This window comes from Podarcis tiliguerta (genome assembly GCF_965153285.1).
Source record: "Podarcis tiliguerta genome assembly, chromosome: 5".
Taxonomy (NCBI): domain Eukaryota; kingdom Metazoa; phylum Chordata; class Lepidosauria; order Squamata; family Lacertidae; genus Podarcis; species Podarcis tiliguerta.
Window position 1 is genome coordinate 59,107,713 of NC_139538.1, and position 15,824 is coordinate 59,123,536.

At 40.5% G+C, this 15,824-nt stretch overlaps 1 protein-coding gene across 18 annotated transcripts in view; it reads left to right on the forward strand.

Moving 5' to 3' along the window:
* The window catches only part of JAKMIP3 (Janus kinase and microtubule interacting protein 3), a 106,817-nt gene extending 92,446 nt beyond the window's left edge, over positions 1-14,371 (forward strand). For all 18 annotated transcript variants that reach the window (XM_083443502.1, XM_083443488.1, XM_083443505.1 and 15 more), the window contains one exon: positions 12,888-14,371. The gene's annotated coding sequence lies outside the window, so the exon portion shown is untranslated. The remainder of the gene's footprint in view (positions 1-12,887) is intronic.
* Positions 14,372-15,824: the final 1,453 nt, after the last annotated feature.

Genomic DNA, 15,824 nt, shown 5'->3' on the forward strand with positions numbered 1-15,824 from the left:
ATCTGCTAATGGGAGAGAAGGGCAGGCAAACTTTGCTTATTAGTCCTGTCATTCCCCACAGGCACCCCAAAAGAAAAATGCCTCTGGGAAGTTGAGGGACTCTCCAGTACAGGGTGGAAGGTAACTGAGGTAAGAAGAGTACAGGGTGGAAGGTAACTGGGAAAGAGCAGTCAGCAAAAATTGCCTCTTTCACCTCTTACATTAGCAGATGCCTCTACAGTGGTACCTCGGGTTAAGTACTTAATTCGTTCCGGAGGTCTGTTCTTAACCAGAAACTATTCTTAACCTGAAGCACCACTTTAGCTAATGTGGCCTCCCGCTGCTGGAGCACGATTTCTGTTCTCATCCTGAAGCAAAGTTCTTAGCCTGAGGTACTATTCCTGGGTTAGTGGAGTATGTAACCTGAAGCATATGTAACCCGAGGTACCACTGTACTGGGTAAACAAATTCTTCCAGGAGTGCAAAAGCAACAACTGGATTCTGTCCATCTTTCACAACAGTGCAAGAATGTATGAGGAAAGGTTGTGTCTGTGACAAGATCTACAACAGGAATAAGAATAAACTGTTCTCAGTAACATGCATAAAAAAGCAAATCTACTTCAACCCCACCCCACTAAAAATATGCAGAGAATTAACCGCCTAAAAGCAAACAGCAAAGGTTCCAGGCATGCTTCCCTGAGGAGAGCATTCCACAACTGGGCAGCGAGCCCTGAGAGGACTAGTTATTGGGTCACCATTCTCTGCACCTCTGGAATAAGAGAAGGGACGTGAACACGGTTCATGAGTGGAGAGGCGATATAACAAAGAAAGCTCAGGAGAAGCCTGAGGTCAAGATTTAATTGGCTGGTAAAACTGTGGATTTCAACATCACACGTTTGCATTTGGGTTTTGAAAGTGGCAAATTAGCGAATAGTTACTTCATTCATCCCAAAGTTTTGCATCAATTCTTGCTGGATATAAAACTTTCTTGGCAAACACAGCTTTATGAATAATAATTGAGCCTATTAATAGCAAATTTCATTATTAATGAGAGATTATTTATTTCCATCCTGCCAACCTAGCAGTTCAAGAGCATGTCAAAGCGCAAGTAGATAAATAGGTACCGCTCCGGCGGAAAGGTGAACGGTGTTTCCGTGCGCTGCTCTGGTTCGCCAGAAGCAGCTTAGTCATGCTGTCCAAATGACCTGGAAGCTGTACGGTGGCTTCCTCGGCCAATAAAGCAAGATGAGCGCCACAACCCCAGAGTCGGTCATGACTGGACCTAACGGTCAGGGCTCCCTTTACCCTTTACCTTTATTTATTTCCAAGAAGCCCTTGTGTGATCTTCATTGGCTCCCTCGCCTTCCATACTCCGCCCCCTCATATTCACAATGCCAGTAGTATCCAAAAGACAAGCTGTGCTCGTCTGCAGCACTAAGCAAGTTGTACATTAGGGATGGGGAACTAATTCCCTTCAAGATATTATTAGGCTCCAACTCCCGTCGGCTCCAGCCAGCCGAGCCAATGATTAGGATGTTTAGTCCAGCAATAGCTGGTGGGCCACAGGTTCCCCATCCCTGTTCTATAGGCTAGCATGGCTATTCTTGTGGAATTTGCCGGCTCTAGTGACAAAGATGTATCAAGGAGGACCCACAAGCTTCTCTCCTGCTCCTTCAGGGGGAATGTGACCACACCCAGAACAGGTAATATACCTATTTCTCAGACATTGGAACGAGCCACCCCAAAAGCCTCCGTCTCCTTGGGATTCAGATGCAGTTTATTGCCCCTCATCCAGTCCACCACTGCATCCCAGCAGTGACCTAAAGCTTTCACAGTCTTCCCTGAAAGTAGAGCTGTGTGTCATCAGCATACTGGTGACACCTTGCTCCAAAGCTCCTAATGACCACTCCCAATGACTTCATAAAGATTTTACATAACACTGGGGAGAAGATAGTGTTGGTAGCAAGGAAAAAATAGGTATAAAAGGATAATTCCCTGGATGACAAGATCCAGGAGTAGGGCAAGTTTTCTTTGGTGAGAGAACCCCAGCAAAGTTAAAAAATCTCAAAATATGCAGCAAAGTAAACTGTGTTAGACCTTTAAAACACACGCCCTTCTGTTCCCCTATTCCCCCAGCATAGGGAAAAGGCCACACATATGGCAAGTTTAAAATAGTTTACTTACAAACTCTTCAAAGGTCAGGTTCATGTGCTTTTCCATACATCAATCAGAAAAGTTGCACAGGCAGTAAAAATTGGCTTAGTTCCAAAGTAGCGGAAGTTCCTAAATTATTAGTATATGAAGTCAAGAGTGGCTTGTTAGAACCATGCAATCTGAGCTTGGAGTAACCACGTTGAGCTTCTCATATAGAAGGGAACAAAGGCTTGATTGCCTAGTCCTTCCCAAGGTGAGCTATGTCTGGCAGGACAGCTTTCTCTATGGTTTTAACCCCTTCGTGCATTATTTAGATTTAAGCCTGTTCGTGATATGAGGCTAGTTATCCTACAGATATCCCTATGAAATCCCATAGCACAAGCACCTGGAAGCCAAGGAGCACTCACCCAGTGCTACTCTCAAAACATGGCCTTGAAAATATGAACCACCATAATACAGTGCCTGTGATACCCATCCCACTGAATTGCTAGGCTGATTCTGTTCTGAAGCAAGGTCTGAACTCAGACTGAATGTATAACATTGCATTCCGTCCCCTCCCCCCAAGACTTGCTGAGCAATCCTAAGGTACAAGGGCTAACTCCTTTGATGGAGGAACTACTGCTTCCTATATCCTGGTAGCTCATTCCAGCCAGGGCAGAAGGTTCTTGCAGAATGTTTGTATTTATTTTTGGTCTCTGTTTTGTCCTGCCCCCCCCCCCCATTTTCCCTTTGATTGACATTATGTGGCATGGAAAATCACTGTGCTTCAAGGCTGGCATGGCTTTGCCATTTTCAAGGGCAAGTTGTTTTTATATCCAAGGCCTCCCACAATCATCCTGAGCACACCCTCCTTTTGAGAGCTGTTGCCAGCAACACATCACCAGTTCCCCTTAAGGCACAAGTGCCACCCTGTCTGGAAAGCTCCTCTCCACCAATGGAGGAGCACATACTCTGTATCCTTTAGGATTGTAGACTGATTTACCCTACCTTTATATCCTTTTCGTTTTCAGGTTTCATGTCATTATAAACACAGCTAGGTGAATGTTAGTGTAGTTTTGTCCCTTACAAATATAGACCCTGGTAAGGTGGTGGAGGAGGAGGGTGTGTGTGTTTACAAATAAAAACCCCTGATCTGCAAATGACAATGGGGATTTGAATCTCTCTACGGCAGAAAATCATTTCAAGAATGTTAATTAGTGGCCTGTAAGTGCAAACATTTTATATACAGACAAACTATTTACATTTAGTTGTTAGACCCATTTTGGGTCAGGCAAGGGGTGGGGAGATGAACGATTAGTCAAAATGTTCATTTCCCCTGATAAACATTGAAGTTTAAACATGAAAGAAATATAGGAAGCCATTTAAAATCCAATCAGTTCTGTCTCTTTTGTGTGTGCGTGTTCTAGTCAGGGAGAAATATAATTTGTCAGCAAGCCTCTTTAATTCTATTTATTATTAATGAATATTTAATCAGTGTGCATAGCAAATGAGGTTATTTTAAAAAACCAGACTAAATTTCCAAGGGGCACATTCACTGTAAATACATAACTATTTTTTATGGAATCAAAAAATGTTAGAGATTAGTTCTGGTATGCAAACAGTGTGGTTTAGGTTTGTTTTTTAAAAACAAAAAATACATATACATATACATAATATATACATATACATTTGCGAGCCCTGATTATAAACAATGAAGACCAGGCAGTGTGTAAATTGTCCTAGATGAAGTTCAAACAACAGTGTTATTTGATGAGGCGCCCGTCAGAAATTCTCGTCAGACCATCTTAAGTCATAATTGTCTAAATTGTGTTTGTGCTGCTTGTACATTCAAATCCAGATTATAATGATCTAATCCAATTACTTAGCCACAAACCTCGGAGAATAAGTGATGAAAATGATACCCACATTTTCTGAGGTCATGGTTTGCTCCCTGCGTAGCCATCTGTTTCCTGGGCTATCCCAGTTTCCTTTCAATTTGAATGCTTTGTTTCTTTTATGTCCACGTTGTAGAAATGTGTACATGAAAGGTACAGCTGATATGCAATGGGCAGCAGTGCTCTAAAACTTGGCTTGGCTTAAACACAGTGTATGATAAAGTAGCTTTGGAACTGCTGCAGGCTGCACTGCTGCAGTGACCTACTTCCCCGATTCATATGTGTGCAACGTTGTGGGTGGAACTCTTGATACGTCTGCAGAAGATTTATCTGCTCTGCCATGAAAGTTCACTGGATGGAATTTAATTGGCCACTTATACATCACCAAAAAGAGAGCAGGGGAAAACCATCACCAAAAAGAACAAGGAAAGACACATATTGTGTAAAATTTGCATATGCTAAATTACATGTATAGCGGCAAGGCTAGCAATAATTACCCTAGTTAAATAGAAATGCAATATATTTCCCCATAGCGGGGAAAACAGTGGTCCGGTGCTTTTTCAGTCTGCTGTTGAGATGCTTACTGTTGATGGACACCTTCAACTTCCTTCATAGGGTGCTTCATCTTTAAAAACCAGACTTGGAACAGACAGCCTTTCAAACATAGGATTAGTCTCTGACAGCCCTCCAAAGAATGTCAGAGTAGGGCATATGGCCATCCTAGGAAGCATTCACAGGGCTGGGAAGTGGAATGGTAGTAATCACTTGCCGTAATTCTAAATTTATACCCTTTTTTTGATAGCCCTCAATACCAGCAGTGGGGAATCTCCATCTAGTGGGTCTCATTTCACCCAGGAGGGATCTTAATTTGGCTTACGAGGTTGGTTTCCCCTAAACAATACCCAACTGCCCCACACTTGACATTCTCCTAGGCCTGCCATATGTCTGGAATTTTCCTGACATGTCCAAGTTTAAAAATGACGCCAGGCGGGATTTTTGCCAAATTGTCAAAATGTCAGGGGGAGACCAGATGTATGACGGGATAGAAAAAGCAGGTGAAAACAGCTCAAAAAGCTTAAAATCTCTATTTTGGGGGTATGTTTCCGCCAAAAAGCTCAACAATTTGGGTTTGTTCCTATGTATCAAAGTCATGGGCTGCACTGATAAAAGGGGCTGATTGCTCTGAGAAGCATAGTCCTCTATCTTGTGCCAGCTGTTCAAAAATGAGCCTTAGACAGCATGATAAATTTAGACTATGGTGAATTTATAACTCTGTTTTCTGAATCCACATAAAGGGGGAATTGAAAAAGCTGAACAGTTTTCAGTTGAAAGTTGCTATCAAAGGGTGCTCACAAAGAGAACCGGGTTTCAATCACATTAAACGTATTTATTCACCCAAGAGGAGGAAAGGGATTAGAACAGAAAATCTGAGTTGACATCCTGCCCTTAACTCATGCCACTGGGGTATTCCTCCCCCCACCCCATATTCAAAAGTGTGAATTGTGGGAAGAGTGTCTGTCGACCTGAATTTCCTGCTGTAACCTTGAAGTGTGTAGCTTGAATAGCTTGAAGTCAGACCCTTAATTTTCATACCTGGTATCTATCCACTTCTTCAATTCCATGTTTATCTATGGAACTTTTCCTCTAATAGCTGTTTGTCCTTTCATCTTACAAGCATTTATAGTTAAGAGGATGCCAAAAGGCTGTGTGGACCACCCGTTCTCTTATCATGCAAACTGACTGCCCTGACTGCAAACTAACAAATTAGTACTTTGTTATGCATTAAGTCCAGGGGGCAGTCATGCGATAACCACTTCAGTGACTGTTCTGGGATAGGGATCCAATTTGTTTCCAGCAGCATGAGCTACATTGGTTTATAGCATAAGCCTGTAAAAATGCAGTTATCCTTGGACATGTTTAGACAGATGGATATGGGGAAAGTGCATTAAATATTTCGTGAAGTGCAATGATGGTCTCATTTGATTTTCAAAGCCTAAAACAACCCTCTGCACAAAAAAGTAGGTGTTTATAATATATCCTGCATGTGCATCACATATGATATATCTGGCATATACTTCATATCCATTTCATTATCTGTACTAGTTCCAGTCTGTGTTCTGGACAATTTTGGATTGGGATTGGTCAATAAAGCAAGACCCCCAATTTCATAGGGCATTCTACTTGCATTCAAGCAAATCTTCCCCTGGTTACCTAGTGTAGCTTCTGCTATATAGACCTGCCAGTGGTTAGGAATGGTGAATTCAGACTGGAACTGATTAAGGACAATAAGATATTAAATATGTAATTTAGATTTACTCGTGGAATTGATCTTCCAGGAAGTAGATAATTCCATATCCCATTTGGGTCAACATATTCTTCCCAAATACATTCACCGTTAGAATTGCAGGGAAAGAGAGCAGATTACGTTCATAGGCTTAATCAGCAGCCTTATTCACTACTTCCTGACATCAGTGCATCATCTCTTTTAGGAGCCACACTTTTATAGCTTGTCTGCATCTGATTTTCTTAAGGCTTAATGATGCTGCAGACCCTCACGTCATTTTGCATCTGAACTTTTACTAGTCTGTTGTTCATTTAGGAATCTCAAAGGAGTTGTATTTCGAAATGTGCGTTGCCTTTATCTATCTCTGGCTTAATTTCCTGTGCAAGCCCATAAAGATGACAGTGGCAATAGCAAAAAATGTGCGCTTTGTCACTCACTTCAGTCATCTCTTTCAAAGAGCACCGCAATTGAATACATGCACCTCCTGAAGTGGTGCTGATTGGAAGCTATAATCCACAGCAGCATCGACACTAAGTGAGCTCTCAAACACCCCTATGCACTTGGATGGGACATCTATTTGACTTCAGATAGCTAAGAGCCCTTATCTGAAGTAAAAATCCCACTGCCCTACAACATCATGGCCTCATAAAAGATAGCAACAACTCCTTATTCAAGAACATCCACTTCACATTGGTTCTAGTGTTTCCTACTTTTGAAAAGCTGATGTGATAAATTTTAATATCCCCTGCATTGTAAACACTGACTGGTTGAGCTGCTCCAGCACAAGTAGAGAGTTCATCCAGTATATGTTTGTTTCATTTGAGAGATGTATGCCCTGCCCTTCTCATGCTTTTGCACTATTTTAAAAACATGGTATTCCCAAGAGGCATGATCATGGTTCAAGGACGCATTCCAGCCATGCAAAAGCACTAGCAGACCGCATTAGAAAGCTTAGGATGGGGCGTGGCCTGAGGTGGAGTCCTGAGAGCTGGCAGAGAGGCATGGAGAGCTCTATGTGGCTCCCTGATCTGAGTTTCCTTGCTGTTGCTAAAATGGATGCTCCATTCTGGACTCACACCAAGCCCAGGAGCATTGTCTACCCTCCTGTGGGAGCTGATTGGCTGGCCTCCACTTTGGGCTAGAGGACATAGGCTATTATTGAGTATATAATAAACTATTGTGGATCTCTAAGAAACAGTAGCCGATATTGTCATATGCGTGTTCAGCACCTCAATATCTATAAGAAATGGCTACTTTTATCTCATAGGCATGACTTTTGTCAAAATTTGTGGTGCAGTGGGTTGTTTTATTATTATTATTATTATTATTATTATTATTATTATTATTAAATTTCTATACCACTTAAAATGTTATAAATTTCTCTAAGTGGTGTACTGAAACCTGAAGGAACCACAGACAACTTTATATCTATCTATCTATCATCTATCTATCTATCTATCTATCTATCTATCTATCTATCATCTATCTATCATCTATCTATCTATCTATCTATCTATCTATCTATCATCTATCTATCTATATCTATCTATCATCTATCTATCATCTATCTATCCATCTATCCATTTATCCATCTATCCATCTATCCATCTATCCATCTATCCATCTATCCATCTATCATCTATCATCTATCAATCTACAAAGTGTGCCTTGAGAGATGAAATACTGTGGAAAGTCTCCAGGTCACCTGAAAGGCAGACTCTTGGGACCCTACAACTATTACAGGCATCAACATAATCTGCCCTAGCAACTGGGATAGGGTGCTGACATGCGTGTACTCTCAGAAATAGTGGCCCTCACCCTGTCTGTGACAAAAGAAATGGCCATGGATACAATAGTAGGGATAATGATAATAATTAATTTATGCCTCACCCATCTGCCTGGGTTTCCCCACCCACTCTGGGTGACTCCCAACAGAATATTAAAAACACAATAAAACATCAAACATTAAAAACTTCCCTAAACAGGGTTGCCTTCAGATGTCTTCTAAAGGTCAGATAGTTGTTTATTTCCTTGACATCTTATGGAGGGCGTTCCACAGGGAGGGTGCCACGACTGAGAAGGCCCACCGCCTGATTCTCTGTAGCTTCACTTCTTACAGTAAGGGAACTGCCAGAAGACCCTTGGAGGAGGACCTCAGTGTCCAGGCTGAGTGATGGTGGTGGAGACACTCCTTCAGGTATACTGGGCCAAGGCCATTTAGGGCTTTAAATGTCAGCACCAACATTTTGAGTTGTGCTCGGAAACGTATGGGGAGCCAATGTAGGTCTTTCAGGACCAGTGTTATATGGTTTCAGCGGCCACTCCCAGTCACCAGTCTAGCTGCCGATTCTGGATTAAGGGAGGCATCTATCCTCAACAGGATCACCATTCTGAGGATTAGTCCTGCGCACTCAATCTAGAAATGTGTGGAGCTTCAGTTTGGTGTGGCTGAAATGAAACAGGATGAGGCTTAAAAGCCAGCTGTGTCACTCACACTAGGAGCAGTCTCTGGGGAAAGAGTATTAAGCATTTCCATCCACACAGAAGTTCTGGCAAGGGTCTTGAAACTCTGGTAGCATTTGAGTCTTGCAAAAATATCCCCTGCATAGTTTGTGGTCTGTGCCTAGGTCTGCTGCCTTTGCTACTTTTTGTTCATAGCAGATTCCCCCTTCTGTCATTGAATGATGGGTTGTCTCTTAGGCGATTTCAAGTCATTTTCACATCATTTGACAAGCGTGTAATGGTGTCTCCTGTTTTTTTGTCATCTAAATAATAGTTAATGATTATATTAATTCAAGTTAATAATCTTACAATCTCTTCTAAACCAAACACACTTTAAAATAGTGGGTTTTCCCCAGAACTGAGAACTGGTCTCCAGGCATTATGCTCAGCATTAACCTTTTTGTCTTATACAGATTTGAGGACAGATTATTCCTATACAGTATACTGCTTATTTTGATGTTTCAAATAATAATTCTAATGTAATTTTAATTTCCTTCAGTATTTTTTTCACTCTGTGGGAATTGTAGCACTGTCTCCCACATCTTCCTATGGCTTTCATTTAGAAAAATACAAGGGAGTGTGTGTGTGTATTCTGGCAACGAGCTGCTATTTTTGCTCAGTTCCAATGTTTACATAACTAATTGGTTTTTTTATGGGGAAATCCCAATAATGCTTATTGTCTAGGTTTAGAAAAAAAATCCTTACAAAATAAATATGGTGAAGGGGAAATGCATTTCTTCCTATGACTGGAGGGAAATGATTTAAATTAAAAAACTTTTAAAAAGAAAGATTGCACATATATTGTGATGTCCGCTACTTGGGACAATTATTAAATTGTAAACTATTACAAATTGTTAATTATTCCACATTTACAGGTAAATTTTATCCTTTTCCTTTGCCCCCTCCAAAACATATTTATAAAAGTAACCCATTTCTGATGCTCATAGTGTCTGTGTTTCCTAGCCATATGGTGGCTTATATGTCTAATGCCCAGTTGAGAATTGACTGCAAGGACAGATGGACCATCTGCTGAGTGTCAAATGGGAAATCGTTTTATCCATTCATGATTATCCTCATACCCTCCTACTAAAGGCGAGATCATGGGACCTGTGATTTTCAGATCAGAGTGATGAGTTTAAACAAACTGTCATCATATCTATCTATTTGTCTATCTGTCTTTCTATCTATCCGTCTATCTATCTATATCTATCTATCTATCTATCTATCTATCATCTATCTATCTATCTATATCATCTATCTATCATCTATCTATCTATCTATCATCTATCATCTATCTATCATAGATTGATTTGACTGCTTATTTTAGCATTCATCTTTATAATATTAACTTGTCTGTCAATAATCACACCAACTCTTTAAAACATTACTTACCAGCTTACATTTTCCATACTCATTTGAGTTTTAACTTCAGTGCTTACTTAAACAAAAATCAGCTCTTAGTTTAAACTTTTCTGTTTGTTTGACTCTGAAAAAGAGAGTTTTTATTTTAAACTATGGAAGACCAAAGGCAAAAAATATCGGGTATTTTAAAAGACCATGATGTACAAAAAAATAGTCTCTGCTGATTGATAGAACTAAAGTATTTATGTCCTGAGGCAAGCTGAAGCATATATGTGTGAGCCTGGATTTTCCATTCATTTCATGTAAATGAAAGGAGAAGATTAAATAGGAACTTCATGTCCTCAGTGATACTCACTGCTTCAAACCAGCATCTCTAAGAACCTTGGAAGTGAGCCCCAATAGCTCAAGCTTGCAACTTCAAATGTGACTTCTATATTATCATCAGTAGTGCTGCCTGGCTGTAGTCAGATGACGAGTTTCTTCCATCCTTACAGCCACACTGATTGTCACTGACAGAAGCTTTGATGTAGCCAGAAATCCACATATACAGTAGAAGCCTACATATATAAATTCTGGTTACATCATTTGCCAAGTGATTTCTGCACCTTGTACTGGGTGTTGTCGTTCCTAAGATAAGAAAAGGAATGTGTTCTGTTTCCAAATTATGTGTGCAAGAGACGGTTGATTCCTTTTCTTTATGCTTTTCCATGTGCTCCATGCTATTTCCATCTCAAGGATAGCATGGAAGGAGGCAGTTGGTTCATCATTGTCCCTAGAGAAAAAGAGGAATGTCTGTAGTTGCATGCATTAGGGATCCCCAAGCCAGCTGCAGAATATTCATCAATTTCCCTCTCCGTGGGGTAAGGCAAAAATGGGAGAAATGTCAGGGTATATCACCACTAGTTCAATGGTTTTATATCAGTTTTACTATTCCCCAAAGGATCCTAGTTATTGTAAAATGTTGAGAATCCTGAGGTCTTTTATAGAGCTCATTTCCAAGGTTCCAAGGCTCCCTGGAACACAGTTAAAGGCAGTCAGTGAGACTCATGCACAAAGGTGTAGTGGTCTGGGATCATAGAAATATTATTATTTCTGCAGAAGGCTCCCCATCTCTTAGTAGATTTTTAGCTACTTTTTTTTTTTAGCTTTTTAGCTACTGAGAAGTCTTCTCACCCTTTGCACTGGTTGGAGACAAGAGATGAGTCAGTCACTGAGGATTGGCTCATAGTATCACTCTGGAAAAGGTGCATAAGAAGACAATTGAGGAGGCATTGTTCTGTATGCTCCAAAGCTAAGCATTTAGGAACACTGAAAACACATGGTGCTTCAGTTTCAAGAGGGTGGTGGGCAAGTTCTTCTACATACAATGGACCATCAAAGAAGTCTGATGGACCATTAAATCACTCCAGAAGATGGTATTGGAGCAGTCCAAATCATTGGCCAATGTATTCACACAGAAAATAATTGTTGCAACGCTTGCAACAATTGATTGTTGCAAAGCATCCCTAATTATTATTGTTGTATAATTATAGGATTATTGTAGAACCTTAGAAGGCAGTGTGTCTGTGAGGAGGCGTGGTTGTGAGGTGTGTGTGGCAGAGATGGGGCATGGCTATGACTATCATGAAGGGACCCTGCACTTCTGAATTCACCACTACTCTACATGCAGGATGTCCTCTGGGTTGATAACTAAACTGAAGGTGGGCAGTGGGCCCATCTGATTTTCTTTTACTGATTTATTTTCTTTTATTTTTCTCATGTTTTTATATGTTTGTTGGGTGCTGATCATAAAAAGTGAGATGAACCCTAAGAACCTCAAGTGGATTTTCCCTTGTGGAACAGAGGTCCCCCATCCCCTCTTTTCCATCGCGCTCAACTGTGCTTTTCAAAAGCAGCTCTTGATGGTTGGGGACCCTTAGGAACAGAATGGGATGTGGTGGAGGTGTTGCAGCTGGAGGGGGAAATATGTGGAAATTGGGTACCATATGTGCAAACCAAAATGTCTTAGGCTTGCTTAAACATCCCTTTGGTTCCATCCTATGGTTGGTCACTTCTGAACCTAACACTATTTTGATGTTGCCTTACATCTTTCCTTCCCCATTTGATTGACACATACTGTGGTTTCCTCTCAGATTTATAAATCTTTTGATTGATGGAATCAAAAAAGATTGGCTCCTCAGTTAACAAGCAGCCTTGTTAATATAAAACTGCATCATTCCCTGCACTCTCCTAGTCTATAAACTCAGTTACATCATAACATAGATACCTGAGGGGAAGGCTTATGATTTGTGTTTAATCAGGCTATATGGACAATCAGCAATTATGGTTTCTCACATTGCACTAGTGCAATGAAGGATAGTGGCTCATCCTTTGACTTGTCCATCCTTAGAACTTCTTTTACGATGTAGTAAGATTGCATTTCCTCTTTGTTTCCATCGTTTTCTTTGTTAATTTCATAACAAAACATCAGTGTCCACTAAGTCCAACATAGTTCACCAGACACGTATTATGACTGCCAAGCCTCCTCTTTTTTGAGTCCCAAAAGATAGCAAAAAGCAGGCATTTATCAAGCCCTTCATAGGCTTCCATAAATGGCAGACTGACTGTGTTTGGCTTGGCGCGTCACAATTCATGCAGGACGAAATTATACTATGAGCATTTTGTAGTTACTGTCTTCTTCTTCTTCCCTTTTCCTTTCTGGTGTGTGTCTGCGTGTGTGCACTTTCTTTCAGATTCAGACCAGGATTTGATGCTTCAATACATGGTCCCAAATGAGACTCATCAAATATAGTATGCAAAACCCCCAGAAACACCAATTAAAGATTCCCCCCCTTTTAAAGTAAATTCTGGCCACAAGCTGCCAGTTTTGGTAGCCCCTGAACACTTCCAAAATGTGTGCTACTGTTAACAAATTTAGCTTCAGTTTTTGTTCAAAACAACTGCTCCTGAAATTGACATTTACCCAGTATGTGATCCACTACTGATCTCGGAGACTACACTGAAAATTATTGCATTAATGGGAGAAGAAAAACAGAAGAAACTTTTGGGGGAAAATATATAGCCTATTCAATTGACATATTGGTACCACCATCTGGTCATTAGAAGATACTCTAGATCTTTATGAAAAAAGCAGTGCCCAAACGGGAAATTTTGTTGAAAACAAATATAAAGGAAGTTAGTGTTTTCATACTCATAATACCTTTTTGCTCCTGAACACCACATGATCCTTCTGAAGTTAAACACCTATGCAGCATGAGCCTAAGCGTGTTTACTCAGAGATGACACTTAAGGCTACAGTCCTCCTAAGCACACCTAGGAGAGTGTGAAGTCCCATTGAGTTAAATACTTCTGCCTAGTGATGTAAGTGCTTAACTTAGTAGTATGTATGCTCTAGTAGGAAGTGCGCATAGGCCTGTAGCCTTAACAACCATTTCTTTTCATTGAGTGAGATATTTACTGTATTGGCCCAAATATAAGCCATACCCAAATATAAGCCACATCTTTAAAATTTGGGGAGGGGAGGAGAGAGAAAAAGACAATACCCGAAAACAAGCTGCTCCCTTAAAATTCTGCAGGCACTCACGCCCGTTCCATTTTACCATATGTCTGCTTCAGCAGCAATATCATAAAAGCCAATTTTTGTAAGGTCACGAATTTAAGCCGTGCTTTAACTTTTCATGGTCAAGATTTGGGGGGAAAGTGAGGCTTATATTCAGGCCAATATGGTAAGCACATGGCTAACTCTCCCATCAAAATATATTGGCATCGGTTATGCCCATGGTTGACTGATGATTTACTCATTTGCTGCTATCCCTGAGCTGCACTCAGTTTTTTCTCCACAACAACTAACTACTTTCCTGCTAATTCCAGCAGGACCGACACTTCTACCTTCAGATAAGGTGCTTAAAAAAATGTGGATTTAAACCAATCCATGTGCACTGACTGCTTTGTGCATGCAGTATTCATTCTACTGGACATTTGCCCTGATCCAGCTACTCTTGCAACAAGGAAAAGCTTCAAATGCATGCACACAGCTCCATGTGCACAATTGGGTTTTTGTTTTCTTCAAAGACAAAGGAACTTCATGTGGAAGGAACACTTAACTGAGTGTTCTCCTTATCTTTAAAAGAATGGGAGATCCCTGCTTCTGGGGCAACTCCATATGCATCTTCTTTACCATCTCGGTTAGAGGTAAGAGTGGGTATTGATCAAATCATATGGAAGTGTGGCAGAATGTACAATGCAGGCATCTTTCAAAATGCCTTAAATTAAATGCCTGGCTGTACTTAGGGATTAAGATGCTGCTAGTGGCCTGGATATACAGGATGCACTTGATAAGATTTGAGAATGTAAAGACAAGTGTATTTGGAAACTGGCTGGAATACATTTCTTTTTCAGCCATGTTTCTGCATTATATGTATATGTTTATATATCCATTTCATGGACCTAGAATTGCCAATTTCCACTTTCATTCTCTCTTCCTTCTTCCTTATGAACACAAGTTTATCTGTACAGGACAGAGAAGCATGTAAATAAGTGATGGTGTATAAATATGCTATTGTTTATATGGAAACAGATATTTTGTACAAACAATGAATGTGATTTAGATTTCTGTTACTCAGATGTATTGCATTGCATTCACACACACACAGAGAGAGACAGAAGAAATTTTCTTTCACTGACTCTAAACATAATAATTTAGTCTTGATGATGAGTAGCACTTTACTCACATTGCTGATGGTGATAACATAAAATTCTGGAAAACTCCTGTATGATGGTGCATTCAAATGTTGAGCTGAACTTCCTTAATAAGGGAAGCAAAATGAAGCTCAGACATTGCTTGCCATGCCATTTAGATTGAAATTCTCTACAATTTAACTAGGAATAAGCCCTGCTAAATCTTCAGAACCTACTTTTGAGTAGATATGCATCTTATCAAGCTAGTTACTCCATCCTAAGGCATGCTGTACAAGCAGCAGAGTGCTTCGAATGGGTTATAGTGACATAGCATTAGCTTCCAGAAGCAAGATGCCCATTAAAGGATGTCACCATCCCTTCCTTTGAACTTGACTTGTGGCATACATGCCAAAATGATAGTCATCACCACAGTAAGCTGTATAGAACATTAAACTGCACCCCATCCACTTGAGTCGTTCATTGCTAATATTTCTACCCCACATTTCTGAGGCTTTCATCCCACTCAAGACTGCTTATATGAATTAAAATCACAATGAAACATATCAAAGAAATACAACACAAATACGCAAAGAAAGCCATGCTTTTCTGAAACAACAACTGTGCTCAGCACAGACCCTTATCTAAGCCAGTGTAGCAAAAGGCTGCCTGCACAGAAGAATCTTCCCTGATGCTCAGAAAATGTAGCTGCGGCCATAGAAAAGATCCTGTCTCTAGTCTCCATTAGCTATATGTAGGATACAGGAAATGGCCTCTCCACTAAATCTAAGACATGTCAAATACAGGTAAAGCTGAATTCTGCAACCTCTGTAGCCACTTTATTCCTCAGAGAGTGACGCAGGGCTGCGAGTGTATTTTGCTGCACTACCCTGCCACCTCCTTCAGTAATGCTAATCATTGGAGGAACTGAAGGAACAAGCAAGTTTCCCCAAAGAGACTCACACAAGACAATGTCATAGTGCTCATTTGCCTCT